Below are 20,132 nucleotides of genomic sequence, written 5' to 3'. Positions count from 1 at the left end.
CAGACCAATTTAATCACAATTGAAAAAGCTCCACAGTAGATACAGGGCTTCTGTTTTTTAATGTTTTTATTATCTGTATCTGTTTTTTTTTTTTTTTTACTATAGCGAGTCAGAAATAAGTATTTATCAGGGTCTTTTTTTATTCTGTCTGAAAAGTAAATAAACTGGTTCTTTATGATCTTGCCCATAGGCATTCTTCTGGAGTTGTGATGCACTGAGGCATTCTGAAAACTACCCAATTCAAACAAGTATGTCTGTAACTTCCATCCCCCGTCACGGCTGGAAATTCAAAATTAGAGCTAAGATAAAAAAAATGTTTATGTCTCTGACATATATTAACAGTATGTACAAAATAGTAAAGAAACATAAACAGAATAAAGTGGTTTTACAGAGGTATGCAAAAATGAGTGTGACATATGGACAGACAGACAGATCCCCATATATCTTGATAGTAAAAATGTATGGAAACTGGACTAGCAGTTATTTAGGTAGAAGCAACAATGTAAATGTGACATGCAGTCCAGATGGACGGATGCACAGACACACAGACACCCCCTGTATCCTCAGAACCTGATATTCTCAAAAATGTCTGCTAAGTAATGTTAATACCAAGTGTCATGCCAACTGGATTAGAGGGGATCCAGAGATATGAAACATTGTGAGGAGCGACTGCCTCCACTTTCATGCCCTTTGCAGGGGATTTAATCTGGCTGGGAATCACAGTGTGTGCTGCCCTAGAAAGAAAACCAGCAGTGACTAACTGATAGGGAGCTGGTTACCATGGAATCTGTTTTACTTCTTTCTGGGCACACAGCAAGTACTGTAAATAAAATCCTAGGGGATCCTGGGTCCATGAAAAATCATACTGTTAGCTGGATGGGAGAATCTTTATTTGCATGTAAATCATTATATTATGTAAAGATTGGAAGTTTTAATTTACCAATAATATGTTTTTTTTTTTTGTTTTTTTTTTCGTATTGCTGTAATGTTTCTAACTGTCTATGTATTGTTGTTTGTTGTATTTATGCTGCCTCTTGGCCAGGTCGGCATTTTAAATGCAAACTTGTTCTCAATGTCTTTACCTGGTTAAATAAAGGTTTGAATTGAATTGAATTGAATAATTAGAATTAACAGTAAAACATGCTGTACTGGAAAATGCTGCAATCTCACTGTTGGGTATAATTTCTATGGAAGGTTCCCAGCCCAGAATAAAGAAAAGGAGACTATCACTCTGTAGACTGGGAGGGCTATTCTTGCCTGTTCTGCATGCTAAGCTGTAAACAAAACAAAAAAAGACCATGAAACTACAGGTCACAAATAAAAACGAAAGCATAAATAACAGACAATATTAGCCTAACATCAATATAAATATAAAGACGAGGCATCACATATAGAAATATAGCCTAGTACAAAAAGGTGTGTGGTGTCTTTATAAACACTGATATGATATTAAGTAACTTTCGCTTTGTATTATAAGCTTTCACAATTATTTTCAGAAAATCGAGAGATCTTGCTAGGAATGCAGGATTGATGAAGGAGGCTATTGCCTGTTGTTTTGTCATTAATTTGTTGGATAGTGGGCTCCCGAGTGGCGCATCCAGTAAGGCACTCCGGAGTGCAGGATGCGCCCTGCAGCTTGGAGATCGGCGGTTCAAATCCAAGCTATGCCACTGCCAACCATGGACGGGAGTTCCCAGGGGGCGGTGCACAATTGGCCAACCACTGCTTGGGCTAGGTTGGCTAGGGAGTCCTTGGCTCACCACACACCAGCGACTCCTGTGGCTGGCCAGGCTTGCAAAATGAAAAAAAAGCAGACGGCTGACGGCACTCATTTCAGAGGACGCGAGTGCTCGTCTTCGTCTCTCCCGAATTAGTTCGGGGGGGTTGCAGCGGTGAGCCAGGTTGAATAATAATTGGACATTCCAAAATTGGGAGAAAATCGGAAATTAATAAAAATAATTGTTAAAAAAAAAAAAGAAAAGTCTGTCGGATAGTGTTTAGTTGCCACTGACTCACTGTGTGACTCTGAGCAAGTCACTTAACCTCCTTGTGCTCCGTCTTTTGGGTGAGAGGTAGTTGTAAGTGACTCTGCAGCTGATGCATAGTTCACACAACCTAGTCTCTGTAAGTCGCCTTGGATAAAGGCGTCTGTTAAATAAACAAATAATAATAATAACTAATCTAACCACTCGGCAGAGAAAACTGCCTTTGTGGGAGGAAACCTCTGGTGGTCCTGGCGGAGAGATGGACCAGACTCTGGGCATGCTAGCAATACTTTGTTTCGTGGAATAATATTGAGTAGAGAAGAGTGAATGTAAGATTCCACCGCTGAGGAAGGACTGCTTGATTTTAAGGTTGGCTGCTCTTGTTGCTGCACCTATACAGAATGAATGGGAGAATGCGATTGGGGAGGAAGAACAGCTTTTAGTTGAAAACCAGTTCTCTGGATGGAGGGATGGGTAGAGGGAAAAGTTTGAGCTGAGGGAGCCGGACGTCTGAATTGCGCGGTCTGTAAACTAGAAAGAGCGTCATCACTGTTATTAGAGATACCTGGAAGTTGTAGGACTTTCAAAATAAATGATTGATAAGTGAAATCCAGACTAGCAGATGAAGAAGTTGCATAATTATAAGGGAAGAGGAACAGCCTTTATGAACAGTAGATTGATTATCACAAGAGATTAAGATTTTTTTTTTTGCGAAAATGGGCCCCAAAAATAGACTACAACGACAATCAGGAATACTTCAAGAAGGCTATGGATTTAAACTGAGGAGGAAGGTGTTTTGATTTCTGGAGGCCAGACATACATCTGAGAAGCCGACAAGAGAGACCTGAGTTCTAGGAGTGCTTCAGCTGGAGGGGCTGTAATTTAGATGAAAGATGGCAGATGGAAAGTGAATGAGCATTGCCACAGAAACTGCACAGATGTAAAAAAATGGCATGCTTTGGAAATGCAGAATGAGGAATTGAAATTATAGCATAGGTGATTGCCACTGGAATATTTGATGGGTCTTCCAAGAGAATCTTTGCTTGCTGAAAAAGCAGGTGGAGCTGAAGAATGAATAGGAGAAACTGCAGGCGCATGATTCCTAAAAGAATGAGTGTTGTCGAGAACAGGGGGGGGGGAATAATTTGAGGCTGATGAGGAGACTGAAGAGGAGGCTGCCTTTGGACACAGAGAAGTAGAATGGACGGTGGAAGCATGGAGACCACTGAAGAACCTATTATAGAGCTCATGATCAGGTTGAGACCAGTCAATCAGTGTATTGTCCAATGCTAACCGAGATGCTGCTTTGGTTGAAAAAGCTTTATGTTACTCATAAAAAATGGTACCCCCATATCTGACCGAGAGATCAACAATGTTAAATAAATATTCCAGTTCTTGTCATCGGTGAGCATAAACTTCACAAAGGACACCGCGAAAAACAGAAAATGCAAGCACAAATTCACCAAGAGTGAGTTTTTTACACAGCCGAGGATCCTGAGATTTTAGAGTAACAGACAGATCTCCACAGTCGACTACCCTGTGATCCTTCTAAAGTTGCAATAAGTATTAGAACTAAATTGACATCTTTACCTTAGATGATATCGCGTCTCAGTTGAGGAGAGATAGAGTGTCGGTGAACTCCTTTTTATTTTTAAATAACAAAAATAAAATAAATATTTAAACAAAAACACTTGCTCACAGAGCGAAAATAAAACAGTAAACAAAAATAATCACGAGCACAAAATACTAAATAAAACCCAGGTCAGGCTGAGCAATTGCCTTCACTGTTCCTAGATTATTATTAAGTTTCGTTTTCGTTTTCACTCTCTCTCGTTCCTCTCGCTCTCTCCGCTTCTAAAACACCCACCTGGAACTGAGAGTGCTGCACGTTTATATGCAGGTGACCATCTCCCGATTTAGTAATAAAGTAATCACCCAATTAATTCGGGAGATGGCCACCTTCTGCACGAGTTTATTAAATTATTCCTGGCAGAGAAAGAGTACCCACTCTCGCCTCTGCCAGAACACACTTTAAATAAAAGAATAAACAAACCCTGCGGCGCTTTGCCGTCACAAATACATAAATAATAACAAAACATACGGCGCTTCTCCATCATATAAATACATAAATAAAATCAAACAAAACAAATACAAAATACACTGCACAGGGGCGGAGGGGGAGACCCCGATGTAAAAATAAATAAATAAATAAATAAATAAATACGTACAGGGCTCTCTACTGCCCTGCTACGTGCTACAATATAATTAGTCATCGAAATGCAAGCCAAACAACGAATAAAGATTCATGAAAGGTTTCAGTGTGTAACATCTAGAGAATGTTAATGAAGCTGACACAAACAGATACAGCCAGCCTCTTGGTATGAACCACCAAAGTTAAAATAAATCCTGTCATTACTACAGGCTTAGTTTATTATTATTATTATTATTTATTTATTTCTTAGCAGACGCGCTTATCCAGGGAGACTTACAATTGTTACAGGATATCACATCATTTTTACACACAATTGCATTTTTTTTACACATTATTTTTACATACAATTACCCATTTATACAGTTGGGTTTTTACTGGAGCAATCTAGATAAAGTACCTTGCTCAAGGGTACAGCAGCAATGTCCCCCACCTGGGATTGAACCCACGACCCTCCGGTCAAGAGTCCAGAGCCCTAACTACTGCTCCACACTGTTATAAAAGAGAATGAAGTACTAAGGGAGCTAGCAGCACTAAAATAAACAAATCCACAGGGCCTGATGGAATCTGTCTAGGAGTCCTCAGGAAAACTAGAGAAGAGATTTTTAAACCAATATGTTATATATTCAACAAATCTATAAATAAAGGAGCCATCCCACTGGAATCGAAAATTGGCAATGTTTTTCCTATATTTAAAAAGGGAGATAAATTTGACCCTGGGAACTACAGACTTATAAGTTTAGCATCAATCATATGTAACATCATGGAAACTAGTATAGTAACAACATTATAGGCGATAGACAACAAGGGTAGATCTTGTTTAACTAATTTACTAGATTTCTTTCAGGATGTGACTACTAATAGAGTGGACAAAGATAATGCGTATGACAATCTACTTAGATTTTCAAAAAGCATTTGACAAACTACAGCACGAAAGACTATACCTAAGGCGACTTACAGAGGTATTTAAAATTGTCAAGGGGTTTAACAAAGTAACTGTGGTCAAGAGTCCAAAGCCTTAAGCACTACTCCACACTGCTGCCTGATAAATTATTTTATCAGTTCTGATAAATTAGAATCAAACTGTGGGAATCCAGTAGACCACAAATTGCTAAATAATATACAATAATAGTGTTAAGAAAACGAAAGCGGTGATATTGAAGTGTAAAGCTTATAAGATGTGGGCCAAAGGAGAATACAGGCGCACCAAACACATTATATTGATCACCTTAGCAGGAGGATTACTGAGTTAGAGTAACAGCCGGTCTGTGTAATAGAGGCTGAACAATTGGCAAGCCAACCTCTCAGAGAGGGGTGTACGCCACTGGCAGAGAGCTGCAATGTGCAAGCACGCAGAGGTAGAAGGAAAGAGCTGCAAACATCCAACAGGTACTAGTAGCAGCATGGATTCATAACTGATTACAAGATAGCAGAGAGTTATAATTAGAGGCCAGGCATCAAACTGGAGAAACATAACAAGTGGGGTACCACAGGGATCATTATATAAATGACTTGGACCAAGACATAATCAGTAAACTATGCACATTTGCAGACGACACAAAACTGGAAGGGGTAGCCAACTCCCAATCAGCAACTTTAATAATACAAAGAGATTTAGACAAGATTCAAGCTTGGGCTGACACATGGCAGATTAAATTTAATGTGAATAAATGCAAAGTCTTGTACAGGTGCAAAAACATTTAGGTAAGTAGAGTATGAATAGAGGAGGCTATGTATGAAAAGGACTTGGGGATAGTAGTGGATGAATCTCTTAAGCCATCTAGACAGTGTGGATAAGCTACACAAAAGGCAAATAGAATGTTGGGATATATAGATAAGACAGTTGAATGCAAATTAAGAAAATTCAAGTTATATTAATATTGTACAATGCACTGGTACGACCACACCTAGAATATTGTGTCCAGTTCTGGTCCCCTTATCATAAGAAAGACATTGAGGCATTGGAGAGAGTAGAGGAGAGCAACAAGATTAATTCCAGGATTGAAGGGAATGTCATATGAAAATAGACTGAAAGAGCTGAATCTACTGTATATAGCCTAGAAAGAAGGAGAGCAACTTAATAGAGGCATTTAAAATTGTCAAGGGGTTTAATAGAGTAACTGCTGAGAATTATTTTTCACAGGTCACAGAGAACAGAACCATTGGCCACAGGTGGAAGCTGAAGAGGGCATATTCAGAACCGAGGGGAGAAGGAGCTTTTTCACAGAAAGGGTGGTGAACCATTGGAACAGGTTGCCGGACAGAGTTGTTGAAGCAGAGACTATTGGATCCTTCAAGAATAGACTGGATGCTGTCATGAACATATAACACTTTCTGTGATATAAGACCTTTATCTAGCCATCTGGAGGAAGGGCAGTCCATTTAGTCACGGATTCCCAGAGGTTTCATTTCCCCTACTAACCTGGTTAGGGTTTTTTAGTTTTTCCTCTCCTAACGGACCACACTGGCACCATAGCGAGCGAGCACAGGTGGGCCGAATGGCCTTTTCTTGTTCTAGAATTTCTTATGTTATTATGTTCTTATGACTGTCGCAAGTTTTGATGTCACTGGGTGGTCTGCGTAAAATATGTAAGCTCTCTGGTTCGCCGTTTGCTTACTGCGTCGGAAACCAGGAAGCGCTCACATGTCTATATGCTCAAGAGCAAGAGAAAGGGTGACTAGTAATTACATTACCGTGGTACACAATACACAGAAAGTAACTGTGGAACCTTGGAAATCTGTAAAAATAAATTGTGCAGGTTATAGCTGAGGACGTGGTTAATCCGAGAATGCTCTACCGAGGGACTACTGAGAGTTAAAAACGTTTACAGCAAAGTGTAAGAAAGCATAGGGGCATTGGTAAGCATTGTACTGTACAGAATCTTCAGGTATGGTAAATCACATTAATAAAAATGACAACCCAGTGTATACTATGCAAAAATGCAGTGGTAAACTTAAGGGTTGTATTTAAAATATATTAAAAATGGATTCTATTGGATAACCACAGGAGATCTTGTGAAATCTTGTAGTCTCTGTACTAGGCATGTGTTCAGGATGATATAGCTGTACATATGTTAGAACCTACTGTTAGTAATGACCAAGCTGTTAAATGTTTACTATCGTACATGTGCTGTGTGGTTCATTATGCTTTCTTACAAACCTAAACCAGCTAAACAGAATTGACTGTAGATCAAGACATCATCCAGAAAGCATTAATGCAGATTATTCGGTGCACCGACACATGACTCCTAACACTGATTCAAGAAGTGTTTAAATTGTGCAACACACGGCTCCTTTTAAGAAATATCAAACAGTCTTACATTGTCACCAGGGGGTTAAAGGGCAATCATAAAAAGAATGTTAGTAATAGTTCTGAGAATCATGCTTGTGGTGACATCCTGCAAAGAAAGCTAAACTGCAGAAGTGCTAACCTGCCATAAACCATCACTGAAATGAACCATTACTGAATCTGAGTCTAAAAGCACACTATTGTAAAGACAGATTTTCCTGAAATCAACTATCTATCTATCTATCTATCTATCTATCTATCTATCTATCTATCTATACAGGGTGATTAGAAAGTAAGTTTACCACATCAACTCACCATATCATTGATGTGGTAAACTTCTAATCACCCTGTATATATATCTATATATATATAGTGGGGTATGCTTGCCCCTTCTGGGACTATTCCACACTTTCTTGTATAAAAGAACACTGGACCACAGATAGGTTGAAACAGGGTGGTTCCTGTATATTTATTTGCTTAACAAAACACAAAGCAAACAAAATAAAAGCCTGACTCCTTCTAGGAGTGTTAACTAAACTTTTATCAAGTTCTGAACTATCAAAAAACGGACGGATAAATTACTGGTATCCAAACCTACTCTTCTCCTCCCGCACCTCCCCGGGGGATGTAGTCATGCACCAAACCCCTGGACTGCATCGCAATATATTATAGTGGTGCAGTAACACCACTATAGTTAGAGTTGAGTTGGGTGCTCAATGTTAAACCCCTAAATTTGCACTTTAATAACTTGCCGTGGTTTGTCGTAATTGCCCACAGATTTGCATGTTCCATTGACTTGCAATGTTGTGAAAGCGTGGAGAGTTTCATGATGCCACCTTGTGCGGTTTTTGAGATCTGGATACCTGTTTTTTAGTAAAAGTTCCCTTTTTTCCTTCCTATACTTGCATGTTTTCTTTTTGTGTTTTTTGCTGTCATGTATAGGCTACAGTTACTGAATTTCTGTTAGGGCTTTTAGAAGATTTGGTGAAAAATATGAAACGGTTCCTGAGTTATTAATAATAAAAAGATAGCTGCCTAGCATCCAGGACTTTCTGAAATCCTCTTAGCAAGGAATCCTGCCCCTGCACGCAGCACAAAAGAATGTCCACTAAAAACTGTCTTCAGGGCATCACATGATTGGGTTCGGGTTAAGTTTTTGGGCTGGGGTTGCTTAAGGTTAAGGTTGGGGTTGGGTTAGGGTCAGGGTAGGTTGATGTCAGAGAGGTGCCAAGCTCGGGAAGTGAAAGGTGGGAGTGCTTGGCAATGCCCTAGAATCAGGGCCGGATTAAAGGACGTGGGGGCCCACGCTAACCCATATTTTGAGGGCCCTATGTATATTATGGTGAATGGTGTTATTGGCATATTGTTTAATCCGGGCCTGTGTTGGGGACAGAGAGTGTGAGTGGAGTGGAGTGAGACAATTGTATATGGAGTGGGGGAATTGCTAGAGCGGAGGGTGGAGCGGACATTTCCAGCCCGCTCTTTCACAGCACTGCGAAGAACTGAGCACGAGTTTATTTTTCTTAAATACATGTTCAGCCATGGAGTTCGCAAAAAATGTTTTCAAAAAAAGAAGGTGACAAATACAGATGCAGTCACTTTACAGTATTTTCCATCATGCCTGTGCATGGTAACCATTAATTTTCCAGTTTCAAACCAAAATTAAGCACTTTTATGTTTTGCAGACTTCAGCAAATTTTTTTTTTAAACTTTTATATTCAATTGAATTGGTGCTGCACTTTATAGTTCATTATAAATTATAATTCACTTTATAATTCAAATACATATTCTCCCCATTGTTTAGCTGCCAAAAATGTGAGAAACGTCATCACAGTGTGTCCATCTGTCTGTGGTTATTACATAGCCTATATTGTTCTTATACAAACAAACACAATATAAAGCTATTTGATATGACTCATATGCAGTTTGAAATATGTGAGTGCACCGTACACGACAACGTTTCACTTCTGCAAGGAACCCGCGAGTCATTTCTGTTTATTGTTGATTGAGACACACCATGAGCCAGATTGCTGCAAGGATGGCGTGGAGCGATGAAGAAACATTTGCTCTAATCAACATTTGGGCCGACGATTCAAACCAGAGAAGCCTGGATGGAAGCGTCCGTAACAGACATGACATCTTGACAGCCTGAACAGATGAAAGGGTGATCATGTGAACGTTGCTGCTTCCGGGGCATTGCATATGCACATTGTGTACTTGCTTCTGTCACCCAGGTCGACCTTACTTCTCCAAAAGCAGTGTGAAATTACGTAGCCAACCCGCATGATCCTGGCTAGAGCATGCCAGTGTGAAAGGGGCTTAAGATAAATGCATAGTAAACCATGGGAAAAGTATGGTAAAACTGCAAAAATACTGTGCTAAACCTTTATAAAGGTAAGGTGTGCAGACTCTGATTTTCCAAGTAATTCCCTTGAATATGTTTTAAGTCGAAAACCTCTAGTAACTGTTGGTTGTTTGCAGCTCTTTCCTTCTACCTCTGCGTCCTTGAACTCTCTGTCGTCCAGGGATCAGCCACAGTGCAGGATGCATCTCAGCATGGCAACCATCTGGAATGGGCTGGGTGAAGGACTTCACAGGGGTCATCAGGTGAGCACTCCCATCTGGAATGGGCTGGGTGAGGGACTTCACAGAGGTCCTCAGCTGGGTACTCCCATCTGGAATGGGCTGGGTGAAGGACTTCATAGGGGTCATCAGCTGGGCACTCCTGTCTGGAATGGGCTGGGTGAAGGACTTCACAGGGGTCATCAGCTGGGCACTCCCGTCTGGAATGGGCTGGGTGTGGGACTTCACAGGGGTCATCAGCTGGGCACTCCTGTCTTCGGGGTTACTGTTTAGTAAATGTATTTGCTATGAATACCTGTGTGGAAGGGTGTGGGTATTCACTGACACGGGAGACAGAAATTGTAGTTGAAACACCACCCAGGTGCTCTGTTTTATTTTTACTCTTGGGAGTTGCACCGATTTCTTTGACCCCGTAGAGGGCGCTGTGGTCCGTGGTCTGGCTACCAGCTATGGTATGGTATGGTATATGGTCTCCAGCTCACTGCACAACAATATCGGGGCTGTCCAACGATTCCCCACTTTTCTCTCTCTTTCTTTAAAATTGTTTTCTTTAGTTTTTCTTTCCGGACGTTTGCTTTCCTTCCGTCCCCCTGTAGTCAAACGAGACCACTTTGCTCGCTGTTGCAGTCTAAAGGGGCAGATCTGAGGAAACAGCAGAGTATTACTTTATAGGTTAAACAATCCCATTAAAGCCCGCCTCCCAGCCACTAAGAGAGGGGGAAAGCGCACACACCCTCTTCCCCACCTCTCCGTGTCACCGCCATGACTGGCAGGCAGACCCCACGGGACTGCCGCCCCCTCCCTGCAGCATCGTGCATGCGTCAGACGGCCAGTCCAGATCTCTCCCTGTTACAACCTGTTATAAAGTAAACATTTTAGTAAATAAAGGAATTATTTAAGCAATTCAGTAATTATATTAAAAAAAGAAAGTAGAGGGCAAATGTCAAGTTATTTAAACATGAATAGCCAATTAGAAGGTTAACAACTCTGGCCTGTGTGTTTCCTTTTCCTCATTTAAAGCCCTCAGTGGAGAGCACTAAATCTGCTATCTAATTGTTTAATGAATCCAAATATACATCACAAAAGAAAAAAAATAGTTTGTGCACAGAAAACCACGCACAGAGCATAAGACTTTCTTATATGAGTAAATTGCATGGTTGACCAAGAACAAGTAAACTTTGGATATTATTGCATGCTCAGTAATTTCATTTTCAGTAGAACTTTCAGTAGTACATTGTGGGAGGTGATAACGACTTCAGTGTATCAATTTTAGTTGTAAAAAGTGAATTGCATGGTTTTGCTATGACAGCCCTTAGGTGGCACAGCCACAAAAACTTTTTTTTATAATCATTTGCTGTGACTCATGGTTCTCTATAGAAAGCATATTTTACATATATATATATATATATATATATATATATATATATATATATATATATATATATATATACACACACACACAGTTGTAGTCAAAAGTTTACATACCCCAATGGAAATGTATAATTTCAGGACATTTTTTGAAAACAAATAATTATAGGAACAATCTTTTGTAGTAAAGTTTTGCTTTTTTGGATGAGGAAAAATAGTTACAAGACATAGATGTCTAAAATTATTTATTTCAGCAATTATTTTGTCGTGTTGGAACGTCCATTTGCGCTTTAAACCAAGTTTTGTAGCGGAGGGTTTCAGGTGATTGGCCAATATCTTTTGGTATGCTATGAAAAAGCCAGTTCACTTTGAATATCTCTGGCAGTCAATCTCGGATTGTAATTAACCTTCCTCACAATTCTTCTACTTGTTCTTGGTGAAAGAACCTTCTTCCTTCCAGACCGAGGGCGTGTTGTGACAGTACCATGAGTCATGTACTTCTTGATAATAGAAACAATAGTTGAAATTGTGATACTCAAATTCTTGGAAATCTTCTTGTATCCTTCTCCAGCTTTATGACAATAATTTTCTGCCTAAGGTCTCCAGATAGCTCTTTACTTTTTATCATATTAACTTATTGGTAATGACAGCAATCATCCTATGCCTAACCCTTTTATACTCTCTAAGAATGTTCACCTACAATCCAGCATTTTCTAGACATTTCTAGAATTAGGTTCTGCATTATCATATTGAAATTGCTAGCACCGTGTAGACAATACCATCATAGCATCAAAGGGTATGAATACTTTTGAATTAGCACTTTTGGAGTTTTGCAAAAAAAATTGCTGAAATTGTAGACATATATTTCTTTTAACTTTTTTTTCATCATCCACAAAAGCAAAACTTTTGCTACAAAATATTTTTTTCCTAAAATCCTTTGTTTTCGAGAAATTGAGAGATTATACATTTCCATTCCATGTAAACATTTGACTACAACTGTGTAATTATATATATATATATATATATATATATATATATATATATATATATATATATATATATATATATATATATATATATTGTAACTGGCCAGCACTCACGTGATGTCCCTTTAAGTTTGTTTTGAGCTGACATTGTTTCTTAATTGAACTCTTGTAGAACCTGAATGCCATACTCTATTTGATTCACTGAATCAGAGATTCACAAAACACAATTAAAAGAAAACTTGCATAACAGGTGAAATAATTTTTGCAATGAGCCACTAGGATTTCAAAATGGGGATTAAAGCAATTTAACTTCGCTAGCTTTTTGGTTTCAGGAGATAGAGAGAGAGGTACCCAGCATCTGAGACTTCTGTAAAGGGACACTCGTTAAACCCCTGATTGGCCTTGACTTCACGCTGCCTGGGACCTGAAATAAGGACAAAGCATGGAGGTTAGTATGGTACTCGAGCACGAGTGGCCACGTCCCGAAAGAAAGGCAGAATAGAACAGAGCCTCGAGTGAGGTAAGATAAGCGCAGGAGCTGCGACAGGACAGAGTGTGGCCGGGGTCCGCTCTGACTCACATGGTGAGAACGCCCTGAAGGTAATGGAGGCGTATGCCTAGCCCTGAGGTCGGGGAAGTGAGACTCACTTGCACCCCAAAGGATGGACCCCCGGCTCCTCGTGAAATCTCCCACACCGTGAGACAAAGAAAGTACATGCCAGCGCATAACATAAACAAAAGACCAGAAGAACAAAACGGGACAAACAGAGGGATGGTTAGTGATTTTGTTAGTAGGATGTGACTATGTGTATACCTGCCGCTCAGTGGAGGGGAAAAAAATCCTTGAGGCTGATTAGGGGAAAACCTCTGGTGGCCCCGGTGAAAAGCAAGCCCCTACTCCGGGCATACTAGCAATTTTAAAATGAGCAGCAACTATATGAGAGGAGGATGAATGAATGTAAGAATCCACCACAGAAGAGGACCAGCTCCCCAAATTCATGATCTGGCTGTGAATGATGTTGGCCCTCGCGGCAGAGGGGGCTGTGCCTATACAGAATGATATGGGGGGGTTAGAGTCGAGGAGGGAGGTCTGCTCTGGAGGCAAGGGTGGAGAGGTGGGTTTAGAACTAGTGACGAGTGATGATGGGAGCGAGAGGAATCCGTGAACAGAGGGTCCAGGGGGGGCAGGGTTTCTTGCTGGTGAGATACCTTGACGTTGAAAACCTCTAGTAACTGTTGGTTGTTTGCAGCTCTTTCCTTCTACCTCTGCGTGATTGCACATCTCTGCCATCGCCACACAAGTGCAATGATGCTGGCTCCAGGGATCAGCCACAGTGCAGCCTCCCTAGCACCTAAGCATGGCAACCATCTGGAATGGGCTGGGTGCGGAACTTCACAGGGGTCATCAGGTGGGCACTCCCATCTGGAATGGGCTGGGTGAAGAACTTCACAGGGGTCATCAGGTGGGCACTCCCATCTGGAATGGGCTGGGTGAGGGACTTCACAGGGGTCATCAGCTGGGCACTCCCGTCTGGAATGGGCTGGGTGCGAGACTTCACAGGGGTCATCAGCTGGGCACTCCCGTCTGGAATGGGCTGGGAGTGCCCAGCTGAAAAGAAGGGGCAGATAGGGAACTCTACTTGACAGCTGAATGAACTGACCATGCTGAAATTGATTATTCTTGGAGATATGCAGTCGAATGATGAAGTAAGCATCTGAAATAGAAGAAAGGTCACAAATGAATACCCGCCACGGGGAAACTAGAAGCAGAAGAAACTGTGAATTCGGAGGTTCTGAGGAGACCAAAGAAGGCTGAAAGGCAGATGATCTCCATAGGTAGATCCTTGTAGGGGGAAAAGCGGCCTTTCCGAAGAGTAGAAATGAGCAAATGGAGAATGTCCGTTGATATAGACAGGTGGGAGGGTGAGGCAGGAGGAAAGCTCTTAAGAATCCCACGGAGGGTCAGGCGAACTGCTGGTATGGAGAGAATGGGGGAGAGAGAGAATCCCTAGCGTGAACAATGAAAGCCAAGATCTGGTTTTGATTAAAGGAATAGCATGAATCTGAATCTGAGGCAGAAGGGGAGCTGGGACTGAGGGTTGAGGTGGCAGCTGGAGCTGAACGAACATATGAAATCGACCCTTTGCGCCCCATTTTCTGGAAACAAGGGCAGAGATGAAATGTCGACCATCCTAGGTGTTAGTTAATACGGGATCGATCAGCGGTTCGCTACTATCATGTCTGCTTGAAATGGAAAAGGTGAACTCACATTCAGAGACTGGGTTTCACAACTCCAGTCATTCTCCTAGTAGTGGAACTCCTTAACTCATAATCAAGACAGATTTCCAGTCTTGTACCATGTATTACTGCTGTAATATTTGAGAGGATGAGCGGACATATGAATAGATTGCTGAGAAATTTAAGCGCCCCGTATTTTCATTAGATGGGGATTAGCGTTAGCCTTGATTGAGGAAATGCTGCCACGATCTGCGTATTGGAGGAAAGCTGGAGTGTTTTAAACTCTGGAGAACTGCAATTACAGATTTAAACCGTAAACTAAAGCAACTTTTGCATGCTGCAATAGTGAGAGATCTGACGAGGGAGCCGAGGTCTGCTGTAGTGTGGAGCAAATTAACAGTAGAGGGCGGGATCTGCTGAACAGTGCAGAGAACTGAGGAAGTAAACAATGAAGAGTGCAGTGGCCTGCTGTAGAGAGCAGAGATCTGCTGAAGCAGTGATCTGTAATAGTGAATTGTGGACTGCCATCGGTAGAGTGCGGTGGGCTGCTACAGAGAGCACAGATCTACTGAATGCGGTGAATATTGGTCTTTGAGTGTTAAGGATGCCTGATGCAGGGAAGCTGGAAGTTAATGTGATGGTAGATTCTGAGCATCTCAGAAAGCCGATAAGTGTGTGGCTTCACGACCAGGTCCTCAAAGTGAGGGGGGGAGTTGAAATTGAAGAATGTCAGTTGATATAGGTAGGCAAAAGGTTGAGGCAGGAGGGGAACTCCCGAGAATCCCTTGGAGTGATAACAAACTGCAGGAATGGAAAAGCTGGATTGTCCGAGCTTCGCAGCGATAGAAAACCGGCTTAAAATACAGAACTTGTGGTATTATACTGCCATCTAGGGGTTATGATTGGAATTAACCATTGCTTGAGCGAAGCAGGGTAGAATATATGTGGTTATTGTGACTATGTAGAACAACATTTGCTTATTCCTTTTCATTTGAATAATAAATATTCGATACATGTTTTAGGACAGTTAGTCATGTGACTAAGTTAACACAGTATTTAGATGTCATGATTCGACGAGTTGAACTCGTCCCCACCAGTTGTGAAAGCGCAGCAACAGGAAGCCACAAGATTGCAGTACTGAGGCACAGAGCACACAGTGCCTGATGAAGCTGCCTGGTCACCATGGCAACTTACCACTACCCGCAGTCACTCAATGAGGACGTTGCCGTGGTAACCATGGTCTGTGAGGCGCCGGTGGAAAAGTTGCAGTACAGCAGTGTCGTTGGAGCATATTATTGTGACCAGTCAAAATCATGAGCTGCCACTGGTTGAAATGGGCTGAATAAGTCTTTAAAACGTTGAACATAGCTGATGGAGGTCCAGGGCAGGATCTTCTGATGGGACGGTAAATTGTGAGCGGGGGAGGGGCGTCTGATTGCGGGCGAGGAGTAAAGAGAGATTCCGCAGACAAAGCTTTGTGGTGGATTTAAATAGAGCTAAAGTAAGGCAATCACTTTCAATGGGAATGTCGATGTCTTGTCGAAGGAGCTTTGAAAGTTTAGCGGAGGACCAGACTTTCTGATAAAGTTGCAGACAAGTTGAGTAATGAAGCTGTGCTTTGGACGGCACTGTTGCTGAGACTGGATGGAGCAGGAAAGACTAATGTTGGAGCGCCTGCAGCCGAATAGAGAAGCTGAATGAATAAAAGAATCACCTGAGCAGGTAGGAAAATGATTGATATCTTGGCAGCGCTGAGCAAAGAAGTGACCTGCAGTGAACGGAGCAAGGCAATGAAGTTTAGATATTAGCGGCGAAGCACGAAATGACGGCGTCTGAGCATTTGCTACAAAATGAAACACTAGACAGCAAAGGTGCAAGCGATCAGGGCTTAAACAGAAAATAGATACTAATTAACAGGAAATTAGAAGCCCCCAGCTCCACGCCCCCTGAACCACATAAGCTAACATTAAAAAAAAAGAGTTGTAGCAAGCATTGTTAGCAGTGAAACGGAATGCGAGTTTTAATCAAGTTACGTAAAAAAGCAACAAAAGCCATGTTGTTTTACAATCAACACTTCTACAAGAGTTTAATTAAGACATTAGGTCAGCTCAAAACAAACTTAAAGGGACATTATGTCATCAGAAATAAAAACCGTTAAAACGAAGAGCCCGAACTATAAGCAATGGAACCACAATAACTACTAACAGAGTGTACCGAAAGAAAGATAATGCACAAAGGTGATTTTTTTAAATCGTTTGTGCGATTTTAAATTGAATAATAATGAAAATAGATAGACTATTTTTAAGGCTCGTGGCCTGACAGCAGTTGTCTATGTGCAATCATTTCCACAAATGACAACAAAGTGCAATGAACGATAATGCAATTTTCTTTCTCAAATGATTACAATGCAATGCAGAGAAAGCAGCACCAATATCAAACAAAAGATGCAATCAAGACTATTTATTATACGCCATTAAATTAACTACAGTATTAGAACGTTGTAAGAAATTATTAGTTTTACTTATTATTTACAATAGTCTTATCTCACAATCAGACAGCAAGTGAAACGTAGCAATCAAAACATAGAGACTAAACACTCTAAACGCATGGAGTGAATGCACGCTCTAAACACATGGAGAGACTGCAAGCTCTAAACACACATTATATATATATATATATACACACACACACACACATACATACATACACACATACACACACACACACACAAAGTAACAACAAGGACCTACTATGATACAGTTGTCCTTCAGTATACTGCAACTCTCAGAATCTGTTGCAAAGGCAGGCTGGAACACATTTCTCTGGTCTTGGCCTAGAACAAAGACAGTGTTACAACATTCTTGAACCTTGAGTAATCTAAAAATTAAATAGTGTGAATCTAAACAACTAGAAGGCTACTTTAGTTAAGATATTACATTTTATGCCCATATTGATAAGCCTATGGCATCATATACTTGGACTTCTAAAAAGCCTTTGACAAAGTGCCACATGATATGCTCATCTTCAAAGCTGCAATCTGTGGCAATATAAGGAAGTACATGCAAGTGGATATTGGTTAGAACACAGGAAGCAGAGAACGTTTGTAAGAGAGGAAACCCCTAACTGGGGCAGTGTACTCAGTTTATTTTTCTATTTTAAGGAAAACATGCAACAGTTGCAGTAACAGAAACTGTGATTATTACATAATTATTAGACCTTACTAAATGAAATAGGCCAGTATCAGTATTCAGGATAGTAACAGAAGACTAGACCTTGCTGGCTTTTTAGTTTTTTGCATTCCCTATCCTCGGTCACATAAACCGCCTCCCTCCTAACCTTTCTTGCCACTCTGTGAACTAAACATGAATGTTTTTATTACGACACACAGCAGCAGAAGGCTGTGAGTGTAGTTTGTAAACTTTCAGGAAAGCAAAACAAAGCCTTTTTTTTACAGGGTGTTTACCTTTTGAGTCAAGTGTGTCTGACTAAAAGGGCTTTGAACAAAAGAGAAAATGATAAAGGCATTTATGAATACCATTTGCAGTTTTGTTGAAAACTCTTTTGGTCAGACACTGTTTAGCTATATTATTAACTATATTAACTGTAAGCAGGTTAAGCAGGCATTACCAGTTGTCACAGTGGTTAAAGGTGGCTCAGTGATTTCAGTTACTAAATGAAAACAATGGGAAGCAAATTTCAGATCGTATTTGTGTTTTATTGCCTATGTTTATTTTGTCTTACCCCAAGACACTATTACTCCTTTTCACGGTTCAGTATTCCTCCACAGACACATACATGCAAATCAGAATCGGACACACCTTGGTCTGTGATTCAAAACTGATCAAATATGGTGTACAGTATATTACTACTACTACTACTAATAATAATCATAATAATAATTAAAGTAGATAGAGCTAACAAAATAATTTCAGTAAATGAGCAAATATGTATTGCCATCATCTGTAAATACAGTTTTTAATTTAGTGTATCCAATTATTCTTTTACCCCTGATTTTCTCCCAATTTGGAATGCCCAATCACTTTTCCCCTCACTGCAGCAATTTCCCACACGGCCCAGGAGACCTGAAGGTTCAGTGGATGTCCTCCGATCCCACGACTGAGCCAGCTTCCTCTTTTACACCCAGGAACTAGAAAGCAGATGCCAGTGAGCTACCGGCCTGTGGAGGACAAAGGCCAGCCTTGCAGGTGTCTGCTCTGTGCTTACCGGGCGCCTGGCCAGCAGAGTTTGCTGTAGCACGATCAGGAGAACAGTCCTTGCTGTTTTTGCCTCCCTAACCCATGGGAGCACCAGAGCCAATGCGACTCTCCCTTCTGAGTGCCAAGTGAAGCCCGGCGACTCCTCACAGCCAGGATGTGATCCTGTGCTGTGTGACTTCCCCCTAACGCACCATGCTGCTGCCCTTCTGCCAGATGAACCACCCGGACCCCCTGTGAATTAGATTTTCTTTTTGAAGCTATTGATGAAGAAAATGTATCAATCCTTCTTTGCAGATACCTCAATGCTACTCTTCTGGTCAACTTTGGAGGTTGCTTTAAGGATGCAGTTGACATTGAAAATGCATCAGTCATATATTTACGCTTCGAAACTGTGCGTATGCACATTCAAAAAGAAAGCATGTGATTTATCAACACAGACGTGTGCATGGGAATGTCTGTAGACTCATGCACACTCTGGACCATGCGTACGATCATTTCCTTATGTTTGAATGATGGTACTGCAAGATAAGATCAAACTCCTATTAAATCAGCTAAAGATTCACAATCAGTGCAATATGTAAAATAATAACCTTCTCATTAGGGTTATGTTATTGATACAAGTATTGCTACAATTGCGATGCTTGTCACATATCATTCTTTCATAAATGATATACCAAATATGCTATTAATATCATTATTAATATTTAGGCAGTAGCATGATATAAATATTGGTTGCCACCCATATGTGTCCACAGAATTAATTCTAGGGGTGGGCAAGGTGTTTAAAAGTAACCGGGTAACATGGTTTGGTATTACATAATAATTCTTCTAAGCCTCATTTACATTAACAACTCAGACTTAAGCTAAAATCCGATGAAAACCAATACTGTAAATGTGCCTCCATTAGGGATGCCTTGGGGAGGGCGTTCCGTTCAATTGTATCCTGCGAAGCAGTAAATTACAAAAAAAAAAAAAACTTTGCAAAGTGGAACTTTCAGAGAGTTGCTCACACCTAAATGGCAATTAACTGTGGTAACCCTAGCTTCCATATTGACTAACGAACATCATAATTTAATCTAATTAGTAATAAGGTACCTTACTGGTGCGGGTTTCTTTGTGCGCTCGTGGTTGTTTGAATGTGTGAGTTCTTTTACATCACGCTGTCTTTCTCTCCCTGTACTCTGCATTTCCCGCCACCCCCCCAAAAAAAAAGGTCCTGCCCAAGAATCTTGTTATCCTTTTGATCAGCTTAGTTTG

General features: G+C 40.8%; 1 long non-coding RNA gene across 2 annotated transcripts; it reads right to left on the bottom strand.

Moving 5' to 3' along the window:
* Positions 1-8,044: 8,044 nt before the first annotated feature.
* On the bottom strand, positions 8,045-17,684 carry LOC131697539 (uncharacterized). 2 transcript variants are annotated; one of them, XR_009307354.1, is made up of 3 exons: positions 17,409-17,673; positions 12,772-12,844; positions 8,045-10,708 (listed from the first exon to the last, which is right to left on the bottom strand). It is a non-coding gene; the product is annotated as an uncharacterized LOC131697539 (long non-coding RNA). The 2 variants fall into 2 exon arrangements; XR_009307355.1 differs by lacking the exon at positions 8,045-10,708 and having other exon boundaries at positions 12,533-12,844; positions 17,409-17,491; positions 17,595-17,684.
* Positions 17,685-20,132: the final 2,448 nt, after the last annotated feature.

This window comes from Acipenser ruthenus, chromosome 15, assembly GCF_902713425.1.
Source record: "Acipenser ruthenus chromosome 15, fAciRut3.2 maternal haplotype, whole genome shotgun sequence".
Lineage (NCBI taxonomy): Eukaryota > Metazoa > Chordata > Actinopteri > Acipenseriformes > Acipenseridae > Acipenser > Acipenser ruthenus.
Note: the sequence above shows the minus strand (reverse complement) of the source record. Positions and strands in the feature narration are given on the sequence as shown.